The following is a 7,715-nucleotide window of genomic DNA, read 5'->3' on the forward strand; positions in this document are numbered from 1 at the left end:
GACCAGGCAACATCCTGGTAAACCTCCTCTGAACTCTCTCCAAAGCCTCCACGTCCTTCTGGTAGTGTGGCGACCAGAATTGCACGCAATATTCTAAAGTTCTGTACAGCTGCAGCATGACTTGCCAATTTTTATACTCTATGCCCCGACCGATGAAGGCAAGCATGCCGTATGCCTTCTTGACTACCTTATCCACCTGTGTTGCCACTTTCAGTGACCTGTGGACCTGTACGCCCAGATCTCTCTGCCTGTCCATATAGATAACATCCACTGCCCTTCATCAATCATCTTCGTCACTTCCTCAAAAAACTCAATCAAATTAGTAACACACGACCTCCTCTTCACAAAACCATGCTGCCTCTCGCTAATAAGTTCGTTTGTTTCAAAATGGGAGTAAATCCTGTCCCGAATAATCCTCTCTAATAATTTCCCTACCACTGACGTAAGGCTCACCGGCCTATAATTTCCTGGATTATCCTTGCCACCCTTCTTAAACAAAGGCACATTGGCTATTCTCCAGTCCTCTGGGACCTCACCTGTAGCCAATGAGGATGCAAAGATTTCTGTCAAGGCCCCAGCAATTTCTTCCCTTGCCTCCCTCAGTATTCTAGGGTCGATCCCATCAGGCCCTGGGGACTTATCTACCTTAATGCTTTGCAAGACACCCAACACCTCCTCCTTTTTGATAATGAGATGACTGAGACTATCTACACTCCCTTCCCTAGACTCATCATCCACCAAGTCCTTCTCCTTGGTGAATACTGATGCAAAGTATTCATTTAGTACCTCACCCATTTCCTCTGGCTCCACGCATAGATTCCCATCTCTGTCCTTGAGTGGGCCAACCCTTTCCCTAGTTACCCTCTTGCTCTTTATATATGTATAAAAAGCCTTGGGATTATCCTTAATCCTGTTTGCCAATGACTTTTCATGACCCCTTTTAGCCCTCCTGACTCCTTGCTTAAGTTCCTTTCTACTGTCTTTACATTCCTCAAGTGCTTCATCTGTTCCTAGCCTTCCAGCCCTTACGAATGCTTCCTTTTTCTTTTTGACTAGGCTCACAATATCCCGCATTATACAAGGTTCCCGAAACTTGCCAAACTTGTCTTTCTTCCTCACAAGAACATGCTGGTCCTGGATTCTAATCAGCTGATGTTTGAAAGACTCCCACATGTCAGATGTTGATTTACCCTCAAACAGCCGCCCCCAATCTAAATTCTTCAGTTCCTGCCTAATATTGTTATTAGCCTTCCTCCAATTTAGCACCTTCACCCGAGGACTACTCTTATCCTTATCCACAAGTACCTTAAAACTTATGGAATTATGGTCACTGTTCCTGAAATGCTCCCCTACTGAAACTTCGACCACCTGGCCGGGCTCATTCCCCAATACCAGGTCCAGAATGGCCCCATCCCTAGTTAGACTATCTACATACTGTTTCAAGAAGTCCTCCTGGATGCTTCTCACAAATTCTGCCCCATCCAAGCCCCTAGCACTAAGCAAGTCCCAGTCAATATAGGGGAAGTTAAAATCACCCACTACTACAACCCTGTTACCTTTACATCTTTCCAAAATCTGTCTACATATCTGCTCCTCTACCTTCCGCTGGCTGTTGGGAGGCCTGTAGTAAACCCCCAACATCGTGACTGCACTCTTCCTATTCCTGAGCTCCACCCATATTGCCTCGCTGCATGACCCCTCTGAGGTGTCCTCCCGCAGTACAGCTGTGATATTCTCCTTAACCAGTAATGCAACTCCCCCACCCCTTTTACATCCCCCTCTATCCCGCCTGAAGCTTCTGAATCCTGGAACATTTAGCTGCCAATCCTGCCCTTCCCTCAACCAAGTCTCTGTAATAGCAACAACATCATAGTTCCAAGTACTAATCCAAGCTCTAAGTTCATCTGCCTTACCTGTTATACTTCTCGCATTGAAACAAATACACTTCAGACCACCAGTCCCGCTGGTACTGTCTTATCCTTTGGCAACAAGGCTCACGGCTCCGGTGCACAACCCACACACAGGGTGGGCTGCGTGCGCGGGAGGAAAGCCATGCGGTCGGGCAGACTATTGGGGTGTTTAAACAATGCCTGGACCGCTCTGGAGGAGCCCTGCAGTACGGGGCAGAGTAATGTGTTAGGATTCATGGTGGGCGTCTGCGTGCTGCCCGGCCCTTGGCACCGAATATACAACAACCAGCTGAGGAAGAGGAGGAGGAAGGAACCAGCCCACCCCCTTTCTGACTGGTCTGTCCATGATCAGCGATCCCAGTAAACACAACCCCAATTCCCCATCAGTCCCACAGCCCATCTTCCCTGTTACTGACTGTCACAGAGTCTGCTTGGCCACGTTACCGAAATAAACACAATCAACATTCCAACCACATTTATAAACCAAGGACTGCATATTGCATACAAAAGTCAACTAATCACCCTGTGCGTCCACTCAGTGCCTGTCTTCGTGTGCCTTTTTGCCTACGCTGGAACAAGGGGGCCCAGGCAGAAGGGTAGGGTTGTGGTCGGGGGGTGGGGGGGGGGGGGGGTGCATGCTTACACCATCTGCAGCTTGTACATCAGAAGAGAGTGTGGGATGTGAGGAGGTGGTTTAGCTATGAGGATACCGCTGTTTTTGATGGTTTCAGCCCTGCTGCTGCCCACAGCCTCAGGCATGGTGGCTCCAATGATGGTGATGACTGTCTCCTCCGCGGAGCTGTGCCTGTGGCCCGACGCCAGTTAGCTCCTGCCGCCTCGAGTTATGTGCCACCTTGTCCTGCAAGAGAGGGGGAAGTGTGTCAGTGAGTGTGGGGCAATGCGTTTGGGGGATTATGGCCATCATGGTCGAATAGCTGGCAGCGCGTGCAAGCGGTGAGACGTGGATGTGAGGCTTGCAGCAGTGCTCAGTGGGTGAGGGTGAGGCTATGGACGTGAGGTGTGAGGCGTGGTTGATAGAGATTGTTGGTCGGTGAGCGATGGCGGGATGGGGGTAAGTGGAACAGTTGATAGATTATCTCTGTGCTGGATAGTCCACTGAGATACTGTGTAAACAGGTGAGGTCCGTCTCCTGGGTTGTGTAAACCCGAGGAACCGGTGGTGACAGCACAGTATCCGATCTCAGTGTCATTCACTGCTGCGGTACCCAAAGGGTTAAGCAATTGGTGACACACAAATGGAGAGACTTTGCATTTTGACCCAGACAGACTAAATAGGTGCTTGATAAAATACATCAGCCAGACTGAAGTCCAAGTCCTTCCTACACAGATTGCACGTCGCCAGTTCAATCTTGTCCTATTATCTTTCCTTTCTCTCTCTCCACCCCCCCCCCAACGCCTTTTACATCATTCGGAGCTGTGAATGGTTGGTTTTCAGACTGAATTGACAGTTGACTTTCCCAGGGTCAGTACTGGGGGCCACTGATCTTTTTGATAGATGTTAACAATGTGGACTTGGGTTTGAGAGGAGTAATTTCCAAGTGTGCAGATGATAAACCCTAGAATATAACGAACAGTCAGCAGAAATGGCAACAACGTCCAGGAGCACGTGGACAGACTGGTGAAATGGGCAGACATGGGGCAGCCGCAGTTTAACAGAGAAATGTGAAGTGATACATCATTGTGGTTGGAAAAATGAGAAGAGGCAATTTGAAACAAATTTAAAAAGGTGGCGGGGGCAAGGAGTGGAGGGACCTGGTCATGTTCACACCCAAATCTTTGAAGCTGTCAGTACAAGTTGTGAAGGTTGTTAATAAAGCAAATAGGATCCTGGGTTTTATAAATAGTGGATGGACACAAAAGAAAGCAGGTTGCGATGAACCTTTATAAAAACACTTGAGCAGGAGAGGCGTGTGGGTTTAGTTGGACAGCTCTTTCAAAGATTTAGCATAAGCACGATGGGCCGAATGGCCTTCGTGTGATATGATTCTATCCCAACTATCCCATTTCCCCAACTCATTCTCGTCCACACTGCCTCTCGTCTTCACTTCATCCTCATTTCTGCTGCCTCTCTTCCCCACTACCGCATCTCCTGTCATTCCACACTCCATTCTCTCTCATTCACGTTCTCTCCAACAAGCCTCTCATTCGTGCACTCAATCACACACTCCGACTCCACGTGTAAGCCTGCAGCTCACTCAGTCTCGCCTGAGCCAGAACATCATCGGGTTCGAAAACCCATATCAGAGACCTGAGCCTCCGAATCCAGGTCCGACACTTACCCCCCCGAATCCAGCACTGAGGGAGCGCCGCGCTGTCGGAGGGTCAGCACCGAGGGAGCGCCGCGCTGTCGGAGGGTCAGCACCGAGGGAGCGCCGCGCTGTCGGAGGGTCAGCACCGAGGGAGCGCCGCGCTGTCGGAGGGTCAGCACCGAGGGAGCGCCGCGCTGTGGGAGGGGCCGTCTTTCAGGATGAGATGTTAAATCCGAGGCCCCCGTCTGCCCTCTCGGGTGGATGCAAAAGATCCCACGGCCATTATTGGGACAGGAGCGGGGCTTGGGGGGAGTTCTCCCCGGTGTCCTGGGCCCTGTACTGATCCCTCAACCAGCATCACTGAAAAAACAGATGATCTGGGCCATTTATCACATTGCTGTTTGTGGGATCTTGCTGTGCACAATTTAGCTGCCGTGATTTCGACACTACACAGTGACCACACTTCAGAAAATACTCGTTATTGGCTGTGTCGTTCCTTCTCTCTATCCCACTCTCACGTTTGTGTTCTGAAGTTTATTGCTGTGACCAGATCATTTCTACTTTCCGCTGAGATATCTCTCAGTGAATCAGCCAGCCTGCTGGTTTGTGCTGTCTGACAGTGTGTTGACATTGCCCTCCTCACAATATCAGGCAGCAGATCTGCTGACAGCCCAGGGGCAAACACATTAACCCTTTCAGCACCCTTTCACCATCTGTGTTTTCAGCTGCTACACCACGCACCCTGACCCCGGCACCTGATCCCATTCCTGGCCGAACCTGCCTGTTCCATAAACATGGCAGACTCGATGGTGAGTGTCAGCGAGTTGTTCGACTCGGGGGTTTTCTGTAGTGAAGGATTAAACATTGACCCCTGGGGAGAACTGTTGCTTCACACGCCCCGCCGCCCACCCCCAACCAAATAGTGACCATGGAATCTTTACATCCACCCGAGAGGGCAGACAGGGGCCTCGGGTTTAACGTCTCATCCTGAAAGACAGCCCCTCCGACAGCGCGGCGCTCCCTCGGTACTGACTCTCCGACAGCGCGGCTCTCCCTCGGTACTGACTCTCCGACAGCGCGGCGCTCCCTCGGTACTGACCCTCCGACAGCGCGGCGCCCCCTCGGTACGGACCCTCCGACAGCGCGGCGCTCCCTCGGTACGGACACTGGAGTGTTGGGCCTGGATTATGGGGCTCTTGTCCCTGGAGTGAAGGCGTTTGTGTTGCAAAAGATCGTGCATTTGAGGCCAGAGTACAGAGATTTCCTCAGATGGGGCTCAGTGCAGTTTCACCAGAATGATACCGGGACTGAAAGGGTTAAATAACGAGGATGGGTTACACAGACTGGGCTTGTATTCCCCTCGAGTGTAGAAGATTAAGGGGGTGATCTAAATCGAGGGGTTTAAGATGATTAAAGGATTCGATCGGGTTGATCGAGAGAAACTATTTTCTCTGGTGGGGGGAGTCCAGAACAAGGGGGCAGAACCTTAAAATCCGAGCCAGGCCGTTCAGGGGGTGATGTGAGGAAGCACTTCTTCACACAAAGTGGGGAGTGGAAATCTGGAACTCTCTCCCCCCAGAAAGCTGTCGAGGCCGGGGGGTCAATTGGGAAATTCAAACCCGAGATTGATAGATTTTAGTTGGGTGAGGGGATTAAGGGTTAGGGAACCAAGGAGGGGAAATGGAGTTAAAATACAGATCAGCCATGATCTGATTGAATGGAGGAACAGGCTCGAGGGGCTGAATGGCCTCCTCCTCTTCCTGTTCGTTGAATTGGAGATGCTGGGAGTGTGGGGGATGGGATCGGGAGGTGTCAGCTCCCTCTGTTCAATCAGGAGTCTCTGCAATATTATTTTTAAGCACAAGGCATCAACCAGACAGACGGTGAAGAGAATCTTCTGCTGTAAATTCCTGCTTGCCCCCCTCGCCAGACAAGATCGAGGAGCCTCACTCCGTCATTCGTCCCTTAGCAACGGTCAGACGCCAGTTAAAACCGCGGGGCCTCGCTGGCCAACTCAGCCCCGCACTTTGTAACTGAGGGTCGTTGCCAGGGACAGTCTCAGTCGTACTGCCCGGCATTCAGCTCCCCTGATGAATAGGACTCAATTGTTGTATCTCCCGTAGATGGCTGGCGAACTCATTTTGTGCGGCCCTGCAGAATAATGGTTTCAGCGACTGCACTAACACTGAAAGGATCTGTTTGCAGGGAGGCCACTGCCTCTGGCCTCTTTACCTTATCGAAACCTGTCAGAATCTTGCAAACCTCCATCAAATCTGCCCTCAATCTCCTTCGCTCCAAGGGTGAAAAGTTCGAAGAGATTCCCAGCAGCAAAAAAGATGAGAATTTTTAAATGAGTCTTCGGGACACTGCAATTTGCGGAGAGATAAAAACGTTCACTACTGGGAATCTTATCGAGCTTGTGACCCTTCCTTCTGGTTTATTGTACAATGCAGGCCCTCCATCAGATTTACTGACAATCATAAAAGATAACACTGCAATCAATACATAGGTTATCACAACTATGAATTTCCAGAGTCCAGAGAACTAGTGCGATTCGATCCTGGGCGTGATGAATATACGGACTTCAGAACTCGAGGCATTGAGCACAAAAGCTGGGAAGCTTTGCTGAACCTTGATAAATCTCCGAAGAAGGGTCACTGACCCGAAACGTTGACTCTGCTTCTCTTTCCACAGATGCTGCCAGACCTGCTGAGTGGTTCCAGCATTTCTTGTTCGTGATAAATCCCTGGTTGGGTCACAACTGGAGTATTGCGTCCAGTTCTGGTCACCACACTTCAGGAAGGATGTGAGGGTCCTACAAGGTTAGGTTGGAGAGGCTGGGGTTGTTCTTGGAGCAAAAGGAGATTGAGGCCTTTCGACCATCCCCCCGATTCCCATCGCTCCACCATTGGCGGCCGTGCCTTCAGCTGCCTGGGGGCCCTAAGCTCTGGAATTCCCTCGCTAAACCTCTCCGCCTCTCTCTCTTCTTCCAAAAGTGGCCATGGGACCTTTTACATTCACATGAGGGCAGACAGGGGCATCGAGTAGGTGTGGGGATGGGAGTTAACCCCCCCCCCCCCCTCCCCACCCACCCCCCGGTGTCCTGGGGAACAACATCACTAAAAACAATTGATCTGGGTCATTGATCACATTGCTGTTTATGGGATCTTGCTGTGTGCAAATTAGCTGCAGCATTTCCTACATTACAGCAGCGACCACACTTCAAAACAAAACTCCTTCATTGGCTGTACACACAAACGTACGAATTAGGAGCAGGAATAGTCCACTCGGCCCTTCGAGTCTGCTCCCCCATTCCACCTACCCCCAATAACCTTCCACCCCCTCGTTTATCAAGAATCTATCTACCTCTGCCTTAAAAATATTTAAAGACTCTGCTTCCACCACCTTTTGAGGAAGAGAATTCCAAAGACTCACGACCCTCTGAGAGAAAAAAATTCTCCTCATCTGTGTTAAATGGGTGACCCCTTATTTTTAAACAGTGACCCCTAGTTCAAGATTCTCCCACAAGGGGAAAC

The sequence above is a fragment of the Heterodontus francisci genome, chromosome 49 (assembly GCF_036365525.1).
Source record: "Heterodontus francisci isolate sHetFra1 chromosome 49, sHetFra1.hap1, whole genome shotgun sequence".
Classification (NCBI taxonomy): domain Eukaryota; kingdom Metazoa; phylum Chordata; class Chondrichthyes; order Heterodontiformes; family Heterodontidae; genus Heterodontus; species Heterodontus francisci.